The following is a 19,380-nucleotide window of genomic DNA, read 5'->3' as shown; positions in this document are numbered from 1 at the left end:
CCTTGTGTCATTATTGTCCCTGGAAGTAGACTTTGCCCCAGAAACGAGGGGGATAGGTAGCCATGCCTGCAAACACCTGAGGAATGCCTGGGAGTCTCAGCAAAGCATTTTCGTCTCTTCATCCTGGACGTTCTCTGGGACCATGAGGACGTGGAAGGGTAAGCATCTCCTCCTTTTCCCCTAAATACACGGAGCATCTCCTTCTGTGCCCGCACGAAGGACTCAGCCATGAGCAAGACAGGCACACCTGCCCTCCCAGGAGCTGCTTTTCTGTCCAGGAGGCAGAAAACAGAGGAGTAGACGTTCACACTAATGAGCAAATGCTCTGAGGAAGATCCAACAGATGACCGGATGGTGGGGGTGGGGGTGGGCGAGGGCTCTTTTACTTGGAGACACCAAGCAGGGTCTCTCGAAGTAGACGGCATAAGCAATAATTCCTCAATTCTGAGAAAACATTACGATGTACAAATCTGCGGAAATTCATCTGAGCAAGAGAGAGCAGCAGGTGCAAAGCAACAGGTGCATCACGTTGAAGAACAGGGCGTTTGCGTGTGACGGCAGGAGAAAAGTTTAAGGTTCTCAGAAATTCTGTTTATTAAACACAAAGTGAACGAAAATGTTTCTTTCTAAGAATCCATAAACTTCCAGACTGAAACGGCAAGCACGGACCGGTGGGTTCACAGACAGCTTACTTTGCTAGTAAGTCCTCGCGGAAAAGATTCCCTCGGCAACTGTTTTTTGCAACAGTAGCCCTCTTTTTTTTTTTAATTTTTTTTTTAACGTTTATTTATTTTTGAGACAGAGAGAGACAGAGCATGAACGGGGGAGGGTCACAGAGAGAGGGAGACACAGAATCTGAAACAGGCTCCAGGCTCCGAGCTGTCGGCACAGAGCCCGACGCGGGGCTCGAACTCATGGACCGCGAGATCGTCACCTGAGCCGAAGTCGGACGCTTAACCGACCAAGCCACCCAGGCACCCCAACAGTAGCCCTCTTTAACGTACTGTTCCTGCTTTCTCTCGGCTGAGCTCTCGTGAAGGTGTCGTCGTTCAGATTTCATGAGACCCAGTTACGAAAACATGGCAGCATTTAGCGCTGTTTTCCAAGAAAACAGACATACAACCTAAGAAGAATGGCACGCGGGGGTTCGGTTGAGCGGCGTGTGCACAGGACAAGTGATATGCCCGCTCTCCTGGATGAAGGTGCAAACACAGAGCAACAGCTATTTTATAATTCTGCGGAGACGGATGCTCCAGGTCTCAGGTTTGCTTGAGGAGGGTAGCAGGATTCAGTCATCTTGCAGCTGCTCACCCCTGCCCCCCTCCCCAAACCCCCAACTTGTACCCCTCCTGCAAGAGGTAGGTACCTCTACCTACCCACCTACCTACATTCATTGCCCCAATCTTCCCTCCCACCTCTCCTCGCCCCCACTTTTATGGAAAATCCGATGCCTCATTATTATTACTTTTCTTGGGACCACGCAAACCAGTGTTCCTGTTGCCTTCCCTGGCCTGCCCGCCTCCCCCCCCGCTCCAATCCCCCAACCCCGCTGGCTGTGAGATCATTGTCTGGGCAGATGAGGGTCTTCAAAGGCCTGAAGAAATAATACCGGCAGATCAGATGCATGCTAGTGATGTTTCACCATCCACAGGGCCCGTGATACCTATTACCGCCTCTGGGAAACTCCGAATGAGGTCATTCATGCTTTTCCAATATCTTCTGAATGTCTGCTCCTCCTCCTGCTGTAATCGAACTTTTAAAATTCTTTGTCCATCGGGCCCACGAGCATTTTATTGCAAAATAAACAGCTTGTTCCTATCTATTGGTTCAACAAAGAATCTCTTGGGTTCTGAGCACCGTGCTGGGGGCAACAGGGAATGAAGCCCCTGCTGGCCTCTGTGGAACTCACGGAGTAGAGAAGGAAAGCGACACCGACCCCCCTGACCAAACCTCAGCATGGCAGCTGCCTTTGCACGAATGGGAGCAAAATGCCCGGGTGATGTTCCAGAACTCAGACCTGCCCGTGCACCTGACACGCATCAGTGTGTCTGTTACCGGCTTGGGTCCTGGGCTCTCCAAGCAATAGGTGTTGGCTGGTGCCAGATGGGAATTCTCGGGCAAGGGTTTTACTGGGGCTTTTGCTCAAGCACAAGAGAGACAGCACAAAGAAGAGGGTCCTTCCTGTTGGCCCTCTGAGCAAAGGCTGGGAACATTTTAAAAAAGACTGAGGTGGGAAAGGAGTGAAATCCAAGCATGTAGAGGTGGGGAGAGACGCAGAAAGTTGGGTGCACAGGCATAAGGGCCAGAACATGCTTCTTCATACATCACATGTCTCATTAGCATGTAAAATGTCCACCCATGGGCCTGATTTTTAGTATTATAATGAGGGGGATGGTCATCAAAGAGTCAGCACTGGGGTCCACCTTGGCACAGACTGGTTTGTTTGGGTCTCTGCCAGTCTTTGTAGTCGAACCCCTCCTTCGGTAAGCATCCTGCTTCCACATTCTTGCAAGACACGCTACTCAAGAGGGCACCGGGCTTCAGCTGTCAAAGAACGTTGGATTTTGTCATCAGGGGTGAGGAGACCCGAGTCCGGTCCCTGCTGTGTCTCAAGCCAGTGACTGAGACGCTGGTGTTGAAGCACAGAAAGCTTTATTATCAGAAGGGTAGCCCAGGGAGAAAGCTGGGGATCATTCCCAAAGCTGCCTTGCCCTCTTGAGCCTAGGGACAGCTCGTATGTATTTGGGGAAAGAGGTGAATGAATACATGAGAGGAGAGTGAGGGGTTTCTTAAAACCTTCAGGAAAGGGGCTTCTGGAAAGCTCAGTTGGTTGAGCGTCCGAATCTTAATTTTGGCTCAGGTCATGATCTCATGGTCATTGAGATCGAGCCCTGCATCAGGCTCTGCACTGACAGCAGGGATCCTGCTTGGGATTCTCTCTCTGCCCCTCCTCCCCTTCAAAATATATAAATAAAAATTAAAAAAAAAAAACCTGCAGGCAGGAAGACCTTAAAATAATCTGGAGGTATGCACTCTTCTGGACAATGAGGCACCATTTGGGGCCTGGCACCATCAGGTCCCACAGATGGCTTGAAGACAAACATTACGGTTTGGTTCCCATTAGGCTTCTACAATCAGTGTGTGAACAGGGAGTAGTGGTGAAAAAGGCAAAGTTAAGGACTGATCGGGCATGAGGGTAAGAGGTGCATGAAACATAAGTAGGGAGCAAAACTGAATGTAGAGCTAAGTTAATAACGCAACTAATACAACTACAGTTCTACTTAAACTTTGAGAACAAATCCGGCGGGGGTGGGGGTAGCGCCTGGGTGGCTCAGTCGGTTAAGCGTCCGACTTCGACACGGGTCACGATCTCACGGTCCGTGGGTTCGAGCCCCGTGTCGGGCTCTCTGCAGACAGTTCAGAGCCTAGAGCCTGCTTCCGATTCTGTGTCTCCCTCTGTCTGCCCCTCCCTCCCTCTCTCTCTCTCTCCCTCTTTCTCTCGCAAAAATAAATACACATTAAAAAAAGAAAACAGGCCCAGGAACCCAGCCTCCGTCTTTATGACACAGAGGAGGAGGTAGGCCTGGTGCGTTCTGAGCCCTAAATTTTCAAAGAAAATTGTGATATCCTCATGCTTGCATCTCATGGCCGCAGTTGGGCCTGAGGACTACGAATTTAGAAGCGAGAATGGATTCAGCTTAATACTTTGCTGTTGCCGTCATTAACACATGAGACTCCACCCCTCTGCTCCAACCGTTGTGGTCTGGAACAAAAAAAATCTTTGTTCTCCTTTCTCGCTGTGGCACGTTCCAGGCCAGTTTCGGCAGATGTTGGTGAACGGAAGGGAAGTTTGTCGGGCCACATACATCCTTCACCCCGAAGGTGGTTCAAGCTCACCCAGCCTGATGCCTACATTTTCTTCCAAGTGTGACTTTTTATCTGCAAATTATCAGCTTTCCGTTCTGTTGCCCAAGGATATATGTTTGGGGTGCATGTTTCAATTGAGAGATAATTTACACATAGATAAGATAAGTTAAAACAGGCTTACAAACTTTTCCAGGACAGTAAATTCTTGTGTGACATCTTGGGATTCTTAACACAGGCCTCCAGTTTTCCATTTCACTCTGAAGATGTTCACAGCAAGGACATTTTGGTAATAAGCCTATTGCTAACAGGAATTAATCCTATGGTGATTTTACTGTGGTTTTTCCTTTAGTTTATAATGCGAAATTCTTTCATACTCTGATTTAGTTTTGTGATCCAGTGATGCAACGACTAGGGCTGTGCCTGCCTTTGATGCACTCGCTCCTCCTGGGATGTTTGAATTCTTTCCTGAGCTGCGGTTGGTGCTGAGGAATGCAAACCTGTACCAAGCCGTTGAATGTAGTGTTTTTCTGGAGCAGGAAGGGGGGCGGGGGTTGTAATTACTCTCACAATTCAAATAGTGGTCGGTGCCTATCCTTCCGTCCCCAACACGGCACCCTTGAAATAATAGTGCCACATTTGTTCACGGGTTCAGCTGCACTGAGCATTATCCCTAGGCAGCTGGGGACAATCTACCCTCAAATAATGCTAAATTAATATCGCCTAAAATCACAAACACATTACCTCACCAACACGAGTGCTGGATACAGCTGGTCGTTATTTCCCTGAGGATATCTGATAACCAAATGGAAATGCAGAATGACGAATACAACCAGCATTTCCAATTTCATTAGTCTTAGAATTTGAAATTCTCTTATGGGAGATGCGACTTCAAAGTTCTTTAAAAACACACTCACATGCCTCTCAGACCGATAATCAGTATCCATATTCTTGATTTCAGCTGCTACTTTTTCCTTTTTGCTTTTCTACTCTTTTCTGTTAGATTTCAGCTGTATTTATAGCCCATTGGTTGAATGTTTTACATTCTGACTACTCTTTCCCACGAAAGCTAACAGTCTCTGAGGCTGTTAGCTTATGGCTGGCTGTGCACATCTCTGTTGGGTCATCTTATTAACATTTCTTTGCAGAGCCTCTTAATGTTTTAACTGCCATCACTAACCTTTCAAGTTTCAGTTGTCTGCACAGAATGCCCTGTGGTTAGTTTTACCTGGTTCTCCTTCATTTCAAAGCCTTTTACCTAATGGGACTAAGGGTGCCTTCTAGGCAAACCAAACAAGGGGGTGGAGCCCAGATAAGAATCTGGGCTTCAGCTGTCTCAAAGACAGAATCCCCCTGTTTGAGAACAGTTTGGGCAAGGAGATAATCACATTACCAAAGCAGATACTTTCCCTACATTTCAGGGGCATTAAATAGACACGGTTCAAATAGATCTTTTTTTCCTGAGAAATGTTAGCAATAGTAAATATTGCACGACCGCTGCATCAAAAAAATTCAAAACAACAACAACAGCAAGAAAACCAAAGCAAAGCAGATCATCAACTCATTCATTTGTTCACTTGTTCGCTGAGTATTCCCCATGCTACCTATTCTGTTCCATGCATTGTTGTAGCTTCTGGAGATGAAGCAATGAATGATGCAGACTTGCCCTTCACCTATATGGTGCAAAGAAGAGAGAAACATAGGAAATAAGTATAAAATCCAAAAGGAAAAGAAGAATGGGCCACAATACAGCATGACTGAGGGGTTGCTTTTTTTTTTTTTTTTTTTTGGCAAGGTCAGTATAGTCCTCTCTGAAGAGGTGATATCGGTGAAGAGAAGAAACCACTCATTTGAACACAGATCTAGGACAGCATCCCAGGTGGAACCAATGGCCTGAAGATATGGAGCCTGGTGTTAGGAACTAGCTGGTTTGTTACAGAAACGGTGGCCCAGGAAGGTACTGAAGGAGAGTCATTGGCAAAAGGTGATGAAGCCAGGTAAGTGGGAGAGGCTGGAACATTCAGGACTTGGAAACACTCAGAACCTAACCAGACTGTTAGAACATCTGTGAGAGCGGCAGGTACGTACAGGATTCCACCAGATGGTAAGGAGATTCAATGAAGGAAGCCATCTATAATCAAGGGTGGTGATATTGCTGATGAAATAGTATCCAGCTTGGGCGATCAAATTAAAAGAAGTTACAGAAGAATTACATCGGGGAATCACTTTGACCCGAGAGAAATTGAACCCCATCAAATTCCCCTACAGGAACCATGTTGTCATGAAGATTATAAAATGGGTTCAGAGTGCCCATCAGTGGTACAGAAGCGTGGCTCAGGATGGACGGCATCCTGTGTTCTACTTCTCAGCTTCAAAATCAAGGCCTAGAAGTCCCCTTGGCTCTCCAGATATGACCATCCTTTGGGGTCTCAGATCCCTTGACATGATAAAAGCATTTCCCCTTAGTAGGGAAGTGTCTTTCTTATCTCAGAAGGGTTTCCAATGAAATGCATAGATGATGAAACAAATAAACCCCATATCCATATTGTGTGCTAAATTTGTAAATAGTTTATATATATGCGCTATTCCAAAGATAGGAAATGTTCCCAAGAAATTTGGCATTTTAGAAAACAGAACAGTATGGTTCAATGATAACGATGATGTCCAAGACTTCTATAGCACTTAGTGCTCTTCCCAGACCTTTTATTTGTTATCTGAGAAAATCCTGCGAAGGCAGGTTCTGTTATTATCTCCACTTTGCAGATGAAGATATTGAGCCATGGAAGAGGAAAAGGAACTACCCAAGGTCACATGATTAACAGAGCTTTGATCTGATGCTAGACTCTGGAGCTCACCATTGCCCAACACTGCCTCTCTAGATAGTGATCAAAGTCGGATAGGTCCTTCCATACACATGGCATTCTGAAAGAGACTAAGCTATGAAGACGGAGATCAGACAGTAACAAAAATCCCTGAAACAAGACCCGTGGTTGGCAAAGGCTGGGAGCCAGAAAGGGTTGATCCAAAGGAATGGTGCAAGAGAAATATGGGGTGATGGAACTACACTGTATCTTGATTCTGATGGCATCTACACAGGCTCTATGCGCTCAAAAGATGGTAAGACTGTATGCCAGAAGAGTAAATATTACTAAATTTAAATTTATAAATAAATTTAATTAAAAAAACAAGCTTCTCCAAATTAATAGATGCACATTTGTCAGATCTCTTCCAATGATGTATTTTACATATGTGCACTTTGATATGCAAATTAAAATAAAAGGAAAAAGAACTGTAAAAGGTAGTAAACTCTAGTTAAGGACACCATGTCTGAAGTTTCGAGTGGTGAACTTTACTAATCTATAACTTAGAAATGCATCAAAAGAGAAAAAAGAGAGAACCAATGGCAGAGGGAAAAAAAGATGGACGGCTAGAAATGTAGTCAAACAAATATAGCAAAATGTTAAATGTAGGAGCAGGGGGTCCAGTGCTGTACAATTCTTCACATTTCGTGTATGTCTGAAAAGTTGTAGAATAAAATATTGGCAAAAGATTAACGTGCCAAAGTGTTAGACTTGTCGTTTTAAGTTGAACAATGTCAAGAGAATTTAATTTAGTTTGTAGAGTGTAAGTTGACTTAGGACCATTTGAGATTTGCTATCTGCATCATTTTAGTATCTTAGATCAGGGGTCGGCAAATGTTTTCTGTAAAGGACCGGATAGTAAGTATTTGACACTTTGTGAGTCCTATGGTTTCTGTTGTAACTACTCAGCTCCGTCACCTGTTCCTTGAAAGCCTCCACTGATAATGGATAAAACAAAAAGGGTGTGTTAGTGTTCCAGTGAAATTTTATTTACAGAAACAGGTAGTTGGAGGGCATGGGCTGTCGGCCAAAGTTTGCTGTCCCCAATGTTCATGGGACATGGGAGTTCATGCTTGGACAGTTTACTTATATGGTCTTAAACTTGCCTAGTTATTAGAAATACTTACAGTGACTAGAGATCATTAATTTTATAAATGCAGTTAAAATTTTTAAAGAAATTCAATTAAATAAGCTCATAAATGACAAATCATTTGAGGGAGTTTAGTCCAGTCAAGACTTGAGCTAGTCTAACTATCATAATCATAATAATGATCAGAATCAGAAGGCAATTGTTTTTATTTTGTTAGATGTATTAATCAGATTTACAATTGGAACTTAAGAGATCAAGGAAAACTGATTTTTAAAATGTATCATCCTTAGTTATTTGGATCTTGGCTTATAACACTTTTAGCTATAATTAATCCTCTCTGCACACAATTCTGGCATATCAAAAAATTCATGCCAATATAAGTAGGATAAGGCATCTGGATGTATTTAAAGTAAAACCCTAAGTTATCAGACGGTCTTATCAGGGGAGAGGTTATTGGACTTATACTATTTTAGAAAGATTCCTCTGGCTTCTAACTGGAGAATGAATTTGAGGATGGGGTGGCAAGAAAAAGTGGAGACCAGGTAGGGGACCAACGGGGCATCAAGGCATGACATGATAGTGACATGGATTGGTAGGTAATTTGACCAAATGTAGGTAATGAATCAAAGACAAGTTCTCCCATTTTTGTCCTGAGCCACGAAGTGGGTAATAAACACTATTAACAAGGTGAGCAGCCAAGAGGAAGAACAAAGTTGGATAGTTTCTACGTGTTGGACACCAGTGGCCATCCAGAGGTGACTCAGCTGGTCCTGGGGGCAGGTTGAGAGTCCAAGGTGGGCTGTGTTTCATGAAGTAGTGAGTCTGGGGACCAGATTTCTCCTTCATTGCCCTGACATCCTTCAGCTTGTGAGCTTTGGCCTTCTGGTGGCAGAGAACAGCCACATAAGGCAAGGTGGGCCATGGTTACCATGTAAGCCTTGCCTTCACACCAGGATCACACATCAGTCAGCAGATGAAAACTTAATAAAGAGATTGAGGGATGTATAGGGACCTAGGGTTTGAAAAAAAAAATCACAAATAGTTTGTAGAACACTGTAATAACGAGCAATCTTGGGATAGGGACACTTTACGTGTCTTACCTTAATCTGCCTTAGTTCATTCTTTTTTGCATAACTGTAAAATGATGGGACTAATAAAGACATAAAAGTTAGGCCAAACCAAAATTCTTTAAATGCTTTGTGGTAATTCCACAGAGAAGAGATGGACCCTTCACCCAAAATTTGATTTGGGTGTTGAGGCTCCTGAGACTCTACACATCAAGAGAATTTGGGGAAAGTGTCTGGGAAGACACAAGCAGGTACGAGCTGGCTTGGACAGAGGGGAAGGAGAGGTTGATCTTGGTAGTGGCTGGGGGTCCACTGGGAAAGTCCCCAGGTGCAGGAGATTTGTATCTCCCACCAGCACCAAGGGTCGAATGCATATTTGAGCTTTGCTTTCAGTCTGTCCAGACGTGGACCAAAGAGGAAAGTAGGGTGATGCCTAGGAAGGAGTTAGTGCTCACACATCACAAGTGGAGACAGACTCTCCATTACATTAAAGCCACTTAGAAGTAGGATTGGTGGCCTATGATGAAAAATAATTAAATGATACGCTACCTACTAATATACTGGAAGTTCTTTCTCAGGAAAGGTCTCCATATGACTTAGTTTTAGAGGTGGCAAAATGTGTTCAGAGAAAATCAGAACAGATAACACAGTTTACAGCTGGTCTTTCATTGGCTCTGTGACTCTGGGTAAATAATTACCCGACCTATCTTGGCCTCAGTTTCCCCTGCTGTAAAGTGCTGAAGATAAGAGTGCCCACTTCAGAGGATTGCTGAAAGGATTGAGTAGGTTAATATATATAAGGCCCTTAATGTTTGGTACATTTTAGCACTTAATGGATATCACACGGTATTGGTGCTATTAAAATAATCTTTTTAACGAAAAGTCAATGGTAAAAAAAAAAAAAAAGAAAAGTCAATGGTAATCTTTAGACTCTTTTCAAGATGGCCCACAAAAACAAGTAGTTCAAAGCAAATACATAAAGGAATTAGCTGAGAATTTTATTAAATTACCTATATTTCCTTCTACAAAAACTTAGAAAAAGCTGTAGAATTCAGTGGATCTCTATATAAAATTTGGAAAAGACCTGGAAGTCTTATTCTGGAACCATGTGTCTTTGGGAGAAGGACCTTTCAGCATCCATAGTGTGGCTCATCATAATGCCAATTTTATCACAAATGACAAGGAATTATACACATTTCCATTTCTATTATGTAATCTCAAATTAGCAAAACACCCTTTTTAAGGGAAACACTCTGAAAAGCCCATATAGAAAACCAGGCCAGTGATAAGAAATTTCAGGTGCCACATCCCAGGAAGAATGCACAAGGAAACACATCTGTTACACATAAGGAAAGTGGGAACTCGATGTAGAACAGAGAACATTGTTTGTTCGGAGTCCGTTTCCTAGTGGGGGAATGCACATTAGTGTCATGGCACAGTGATGTTCCCCCAGAAGATCCCTGGGGACCACTGGGACACCTCACCCCCCACATTCAGGAAGAAAGGGGAGTTATGGTCTGTGGCAGATCCAGGATAACCTTACACTGAATACACTTGGTGAAGAGAGTCTCTGGAAAGAATGTCACAGACTTCCCTGCTGGGAAGGTAAAGAACATTCCTACCTCTGTGCATCCGGGACATGTGCAAACTACTCATCTGGAATTATAACCACAGAATCTTACCAAGCAGCATATGCCAACAACAGCAGTATTAGATGGGTTTTTGTTTGTAACATTCACAACAGAATGTCAGATTGTGGGGAAATGGTTTTTATTTTCTTTTTCAAAGTAAGGTCTGCTAATAAAAAGAACTATGAAGAAATATGAAACACTAGTTGAAGACATGCATGTTGAGGATTTAGGCTGACAGTTACCAATGCCAAAAACCCACTTTCTGGTGCAAAAAAAAAAATGGAGTTGATTGGTAGATGGACAGGAGGATGCATAAATGGATAGATATGCGATGAGGCAAACATAATAAAGAGTAGTAAAAAAAAATAGTATTAGGAGGTGGTTGTATGGATGTTTTCTATGCAATTCTTTCAACTTGTCTTTACATTTGAATATTTTCTAAATAAAATATTGGAGAAAATACTAAAAAGGCACTTTATATCGTAGGCTGAATCAAGTGTTTGACACCAATGAGATAAGTGTCTCATGGTTTCAAGGCTAGGAAACTTGCAAAAAATAATAGTTTCTACTAGAAAACGTGTGTAAGAAAAATATTTTTGTTCGGCATTAGTCTTTGGACCAGCAGAGTAAGTTGTGCTCAGCACCAAGGACAGGGAACAACCCCAAAGATAATTGTATCTTCAGACCTTAGGGTAACGCTGGAGACCTCTGCCTTTACAGAAGAAAACACGGAATCTTCAGACTGGTTTTTATTCTGATTCTAGGCGAAATATTCCAACAGCTACTTGTCCAACTTGCCCGTATGTTGTGCGTGTCATAGAAACTGTTATTTGGATCCAAAGAACAATAGAAGTTTGCCCTAAACAACCTTACAATCAAAAAGAAAAATGAATACATATAAAGTAAGTACTTAGGTGCTCAAGGCCCGTGGGAGATGTGAGGTCCGGTCTTACTGTGAAGTATAATCTTGAGGTCACTTTGCAAAGCTAACTACCTGAACAACCCTCCATGTGTTAAATGCAAATAAATGTATACAGTGAAGCCCTCATGAATATGTGTTGCCCAATGACTTGTGTTGTAAAATTAAACAATAATATATAATAAATATATACAAAAACATAAATATAATATATACTTGTATTACATATATAATAGTGACTTCTATTATATACTTGTATTATATATAAGAAAATGTATACATTAATAATAGTCAATGATATATCATAATAACCATATTATGTGTTAATATGACTATATTAGATGGTTATACAATATCAACATCGATAATAGTATATAATATATGTATCATGATACTGTTATGCCCAGAATTCGTGATCCCCAAAGACCACCAGGGAGCCGAGTCCGATGCAAAAGCAAAGAGCCTTTATTCGAGCTAGCTCGAGCTCAATCCCCTACCTGCACCGATGTAGCGGTGAGATGCCGGGGAGAGAGAGCGAGTTTCAAAAGCACAAAGGTTTTATTGGGGTTTAGGGGCAGTTGGTGAGGTAATGGCTATGGCCTCAGCCGATTGGCTGGGGAAGGGTCGAGGCCTCGGCCGATTGGCTGGGGAAGCGTCGGAGTCCTGTTACCAGGTCGCTGGGTGTGTTTTGATCGGAAGTTTGAACTGGTGAGCGGGAGGTTACTCAAGGGGTGGAGGCGTGGTCTGAAGTTTCTGCGGATTTTCCCAGAAAGGGGACATGTCGGGGACATAGTCACTCAAGGTGGAGGACACAGAACAAGATGGAGTCGGCTGGGGTAGGCCCACCCTTTCAGATACTATTGTTGCATCATATATAATTATATTATATCTTGGATAATAAGCTTACCAAATAGTTGAATGTAAATATTTTAAAACCATTCTTTTTTTTTTTTAATTTTTTAACGTTTATTTATTTTTGAGACAGAGAGAGACAGAGCATGAATGGGGGAGGGTCAGAGAGAGAGAGAGGGAGACACAGAATCTGAAACAGGCTCCAGGCTCTGAGCCGTCAGCACAGAGCCCGACGCGGGGCTTGAACTCACAGACTGTGAGATCATGACCTGAGCCGAAGTTGGACGTTTGACTGAGCCACCCAGGTGCCCCAAAAACCATTCATTTAGTTACACATTTCCAGGTGTTTCATATCATTTTGGTCCTTTGGTCTGTGAATGCCAAACACTCCCTTGGGAACTTCTCATGTAATTATTTGAAAATGTTATGAGGTGATTTGGATGAAAAAGGCTTGAAGATCAGAGCAGGGTTTAGAATTATTGCTAACAACTTAGAGAGTTAGGGTGTTATAAAATTCTTGTTAAGTTACTGGAACCAATTTTTTTCTTCACCATCCGTAAAATTGATATTTGCTAAATTATTGGGGAATATATTTGTTTTTAATTTAAATGAAGTTGTACTGTTATTTTAGATAGATGGTGGATAGATCGATATGTGGATGAATGGAGATAGATGATAGATAGATAGATCTTTTCCCTTTATATTGTCTCTGAGGGCGCTTCTGCCTTCTGAACTTAACAAAAAGGATCAACCAAAATTTATTCTATCAGAAAAAAGGAGAAGAACAACCAAGTAAATGAATTACCTTCTTCAGTTTGCTGGAAGGTCACTGTGTCCCACTTTGATATTCCCTTAATGTTTAATTCGTCTGGATGCCAAGCACAATGTGGCTGAAACTCTTCATCAACAAGATCCAAGCCAGTGTGGTGGGCCAAACAAGACACTTAAAATTAAATCTAAGTAGGAGAACATTTAGTGGTTGCCAGGGGACATCGATGGGGGTGGGGAGGGTGCAGGTCTGCAGGGGAGCAGGAGAGAGGGTCATCATGGTGACAGAACCGTTCTGTGTCTCAGCTGCAGGGGGGTCCAGGTGGGACCAGATCCCACAGAAGTGTACTGTGCACATGCACACGAACACACACACACGCACACACACACGCACGAGTGCGTGCTAAAACTGTAAAAACCGGTAGGAGTTGCATACAGTCTGTAGTCTAGTTGACAGGATTACACCGAGGTCAGTTTCCTGGTTTTGATATTGTCTTACCTTCACGTAAAATGTCACTGGGTGGAAGAAGCCACGTAAATCTTCCCTGGGAATCTTTATGTACTGTTTTTGTAACTGCCTGTGAGTCTACACTCATTTCAAAAGAAACATTGAAAAGGTAGTAAGTATTCAGAGAAGGTAATGGTATTCAATGATCACAAATGTTATTTTTAATGAGAGAATGCCAGCCTCCCCTCCAATCAAAAATAAGTCTGGCCATGGAAATTGCTGTCCGGTGAAGTGTTTTTGAATAAATGCTCAAGCTCATTTGGTGTCTTCTTTAGTTATTCACCTCTTTTTTATTTTAGTTTTTTATTGCTCAGGTTACCGGCAGCTAAAAAGTGACTTATTTCTGGCCCAGTAACTAAATATTTTCATTTAAGATAGACAGCTGACAGTCTCGATAGCTCACGTAGAAGGGGTTATGGATGTTTAAGATAATGTTCTAAGTAGTTAGAGACAGAGAGTATGAAATATTCTGAGGACTGCATCGTAGAGCTTCAACATTTTGCCCTCCTTTAACGCACACAGAATTCAGGTTGAAATTCCTTGTCCTTCATCATTTACAGCCACCTTGAGCAACCTTCACCTGCTAGATGGTACACACCTCGGAGTAAGGACAGGCTGAAGTTTTCTATTGATTTCCAGCTGCTGGCATTGGGCCAGAAACATGACGCAGGCTCTAGGAGGCACGTTTGCTGACTTACCCATATGAATCTTCATGACACAAAGCTCTCCTTCTTGTCGAGCTGGGAACCCATCCTTGCTTGTATAAAAGTTACAGAAAAGTGACTTTTTTGATTGCCGAGAGGTAATCGTGGTAGAAATTATCCAATTCCCAATTTACAGCGGGCACTAAATGTGACTTCTGCCAGGAGAGAGTTTTATATTAATAGAACAGCAAAGGTGACCTAGCTCTCCAGGCACGGAGAGCCAGGACTCCGCATCACTTGGGCCTGACCGTTATTGCTGTGTCTGATCCTGTCTTTTCCACCCGAATCTTCCTTCTGAAGCTCATTTCCTGCTGGCAAGTGCAATACGTTTAAACGTGTGACCTTAAAATAATTTCATCTGATCTCTCGGTGACAGCGGAGAAGTGAGGCAATCCTTTGTCCTCCCTGTTTGCATCCTGTGAAGTCAAGGTGAGCCTGTCTGGAAGTGATTTACCGAGATGAGACTGACTCCACGAGAGGAAATTGCCTATTATTTAGAGAGGAGGGAAGAAAGGAAGGATTTTGCTGCGGGGATTCCCATCCAGCGGCACAATTAGACCCAGCTTCTCAGATCTCATCTCTGCGGTAGGTCACCCTCTCTCTAGCAAGTGAAGACACGCAGGTTCCTCCCCGGGACGGGGCCATTTTCAGAGACCAAAGCTCTCCTGCTCCCTCTGAGCGCCGGGGTCTGAGCGGGGGAGGGCCTGTCCCGGGTTTGACCCCGAGAGGGACAATTGAAACATCCTCCGAACAACCACAGAGCCACCAGCGGCATTTCCTTTCCAGGTAGTAACAGACGCTCCTGCAAAGGATTGTTGCAGATGACACAGAAACAGAATTTGTACCTCGTTCCTAAAGCTTTCTCCCGCTGAATATACATACGGGAACACCTTCCGTGGCTGTGACTAACTCGCGTCCCTTCAGCCCTGGGGAGTTGGGGGTGAGATGACGAAATGGAGCTGTGGACGGGGCTGTCGGAACAAAGACTCGGACTTGGACCGTCCGTGCCGTCCCAAGGGTCAGAGGAACAAAGAGCTCCAGGAGGAAGCTAAAATTAAGAGCGCTGGGTCACTCTGGCCCGCTCTTTCCCTGTCACCCTGTCTCCATTACCTTGGTGGGTCTGCGGACTCCAGCGAGGCGAGGCCAGGTGGATCGGAAGGTAGCTCTGTGGGGTGGGGTAGCCGCCGAGATGCGTGTGGCCGGGGAGCCCTCAGGTGATCGCCTCAGCGGGGACACCTGCTAGCTGGCACAGGCATGCAGCACGGACCGGGAGGACCGGAAGGGTCCCAAGCCAGAGGTGAGTCTCGGGGACAGAGCTCAGAAGCTGGAAGAGAGCTCGAATGCCAAGCAGGAATCTGGGGCCGAGGACCCGTCCTGCAGACCGGACGGACAGTTCAGAAATGCATTTGACCCACGGGATGAGAAAATCCTGAGTCACGGTGAAAATGCAGCGCTGGACAGGTCAGACTGGGTCTCCCGCATCACGGAGCCCGCATTCCGGTGCGTGTGACACACACACATCCACAAGGTCGCCAGCAGCTGCAGGTGCTGATGGGGAGGTGAAGAGAAAACTTCGCGGGTGGAGCAGGTGCTCGGAGGGGATTCCGTCCGGCCGGGGGGGGGGGGGGGGAGGCGCGCTTTGAGGACGGGCCGCGGAGATGCTGCTGGGGGGCGCGGTGCTAGCAGCAGCAAGAGGACGCCCGGTGGCCCTGGATGCAGAAGGTCAGCTGTGACACAGATGACGCCGGACACAGCCTTGGGGCGGCACCGCTAATTCGTGCAGACTCCTGCTACACTCCAGCCTTGTCGGGGCTGACGGGCACCAAGCGGGGCCCGGCTGCGGATGCAGGAACGAGGCCCCTTTCTGCCACTCGCCTGTCCACGCTCGCAAGTCCCAGCCCGCAGACAACAAAGCGGGGGACATTTAGACTCTATTTCCTCTCAAGTACATTTTTTAAAAACATACATAAGATACATCATTTGCATCTCAATCCTTCGCGCTCCCTTCAGGACCCTATGCAATGACCGTTTATGACATTCCCACCAATAACAAGAAATAGGAAAATAGAGCTATTTATTTAAATCAACCGAGGCAACTGTATTATTGATCATTGTCCCAAAAGATCATTTGATGAGAAACAAAAAAAGCTAAACCTGCAGAAGGTTCTTGAGACAAAGGGAAAAGGAGGGTTTGTTTTTGTTGTAGTTGTTTTTTTTTTTTTTTTTTTTTATAAAGATACCAGAGGTTTGCTATGAAGATAAACCTTCAACTTAAGATGGAAAATTGCAAGGGGATTATAGAATCTCTCCCTTTGTACCCAAAGAGCAAAACCTTCGTGGAAACCAGAAGCTCACCCTCAAAAGACTTGTAGCACCAAACACAGAGATGGATATAACCCGATTCGATAAGCCCCCAAACTTGGAATCAAGGAAAGAAAAGGGATTTGGGGGTCAAGTAGACACGGTTCATTCCAGTTGATTCCTAACTCTGCTCCATTCCCCCGAAACTAGAGTGGTGATTTCACAAATCTAGAGAGTTTTTGGTCTCTCTCTTCCAAATATGTGGAAATTCAAACTGAGAGGCAGCCTTATCTTCCTTAACCGTGGGGTTCTGGAAAGAGCCACTGAGGAGAAAGTGGCAAGAGCAGGAAAGTGAGTAAAAGGAAAGCAGAGACTCCATAGTTCAGTTTGGGGTCCAGGTCTGAGGCTTTGGGGCGTCTCCCAGGCCCAAGTGGGTGCCGGGCACTTAACACACAGAACAACATGGCAGAAGAGATAACACCGCCTCGGCCAGATCCCCTTCCTCCCTGCCATCCCCTTGGGTCACGGAAAGCCAAATAGCACCCCTAATACCCAGACCTCAAACTAAAACTCAGATGGAAAAGCAAATCTATCCTGGCTCTGACAGGAAGTGGGTCAAATCATCAATATCACATCAGAGCAAGGAGAATGTGCTGATACAGCATTTCACTCCTGGGCAGGATAAAGAAGACTTCTGTGGGGGGTGGGGGGTGGCGTCTACGATCATACCACATCACAAAACATACAAGAAAGAAGGACGCCATGTAAATGACAGACTAAGAAGTTAAAGGGAAAACAAAATTCAGGAAGCACCAGAGAATTTGTCACAATTGTGTCATGCTGCATGACAAGTTAATGAGACGCGCTCAAAGAAATAATAGCTCAAAGGCAATATGGATAAACAAGGGAACGAGATGGAAAGGAAGGCGTGCCCAGGGAAACATATTTGAAGAACAAAATGTTGTCTCTGAATTAATGAAGAAGAAAGAACAGTGAGGAAGAGAAGGAAACTCACCCAAAGCCACATCGTTCACCCAGAGGATTTGAGATGATCGGAGATGACCGATCAAAGCAGAGATAATTAAAACAGATATTTTGTTGTAATCAGAGAAGATAGTAGATATGGAAAACAGACTGAAAAAGTCTAGCATATAATTGCTAGCCATGAGGGTGAAATCACAATCGACTTCAAAGCTGCCTGGAAAATCCCGGAATTGGTAAAGAACCGAATCTGCAGGTTGGAAAATCACACTGCGTTCACAAAAATTGATACGCAATCTTCAAAACCAAGGCCATTTGGAAAATTTCGAGGACAAAAGACAAAAGAACAAGCCAGCCTCAAGGGGAAGTCAGGCAGGCCCCGACTACTGCAGTGCAGGATTTGATATGTGCAAAGTCCCCAAGAAACAAAATAACAAAAGAATGGTAATGTCTGATGAACTGTCATTGAAAAATAAAGTCATTTAAGCATGAAACAGCTTAGGATATATAATTCCTCCAAGCCCTTCTTGAGCAAAAACCCTAAATGATAAAAATCTACTGAATTAATGCAGAATCAAAGTAAGTGACTCAGGTACAGAGAAGCCATAGGAAAAGCAGAGAATCCACGTAACTCTGAGCAAAAATGATTTATAGAGGCAGGGCGAGGGACGGTGTGGTGTGTTTTCATTTCCACAATTTAAAACGCAAGAGGAACATTTTCCCCAGAACACAATGTTGGAACTACAGTTGGCTATGTGGACCAGGACCTCGTGTTAATTAACATCATTCTTTCTCTGTACAAGATCAAGGTTTCTACTTCTGTTTACAGCATCGTGCTCTCTTCTGGGAACCGGATCCTATGTTCGGCCCTCATAACCTTAGCTAGCATGTGGCTCTAGCTTGAGGGTCTTTACTCGTCTCTGATGGTTCCCCCACACCAAAACCATTCCTCTCAGGCTTCCGTGTACCTTCCCTCGCATTTTTGAAAGAGAGAAAAAGTCCTGGTGGTACAACGGCTACGGTAATAACCTTTGGAAGCCAACCTTCCAAGGACTTCGCGATCTATGCCATCAAAATGGGATTTAGTTAATTCTAGGAGAATTACAATATTCAAATCAAAGCTACTTCGAGCCTTCCCAAAACCTTGCGTATAGATTCTCATCAATCCTTAATTCTTCCAGTTCCATGCTCAAGCTAATAATAGGGCTTCACTAAGGGCAAAGTTTCTGGGATCGCTTCACTTCGGGGAGTGACTGTTCTGGACCGCTTGGGCCACAGAAAACCAAATAGCACCCCTTGTACCCAGACCTCAGACCGAAGCTCAGATGGAAAAGCAAATGTGTCCTAGATCCGATAGGAAGTGGGTCAAATCACTAATATCCTCCAACTCTATGAATGGAGCCTACTCCATCTCTTATACTAAAATTTAGTTATGCCATTTCTCTGAATTTTAACTCACTAAACTTTTAAGTGTATTTTTAATTTTTATTAATTAAAAAATTTTTTTTAATGTTTATTTATTTTTGAGAGAGAGAGAGAGAGAGAGCTTGAGAGGGGAAGGGCCAGAGAGAGAGGGAGACACAGAATCTGAAGCAGGCTCTAGGCTCCGAGCTGTCAGTACAGAGCCCGACGCGAGGCTCGAACTCACGAACCTCAATATCATGACCTGAGCCAAAGTCAGAGGCTTAACCACTGAGCCACCCAGGCACCCCTAATTTTTATTATTGAAGTATAGTTGACATACAATTTTATATTAGTCTCAGGTGTCCAACAGAGTGAGTTGACAATTCTATGCATTACTCATTGTATTTATTTATTTATTTATTTATTTATT

Source organism: Panthera tigris, chromosome A1, assembly GCF_018350195.1.
Source record: "Panthera tigris isolate Pti1 chromosome A1, P.tigris_Pti1_mat1.1, whole genome shotgun sequence".
Classification (NCBI taxonomy): Eukaryota; Metazoa; Chordata; class Mammalia; order Carnivora; family Felidae; genus Panthera; species Panthera tigris.
The sequence above is the reverse complement of the archived record's forward strand: the minus strand, read 5'-3'. Positions refer to the sequence as shown.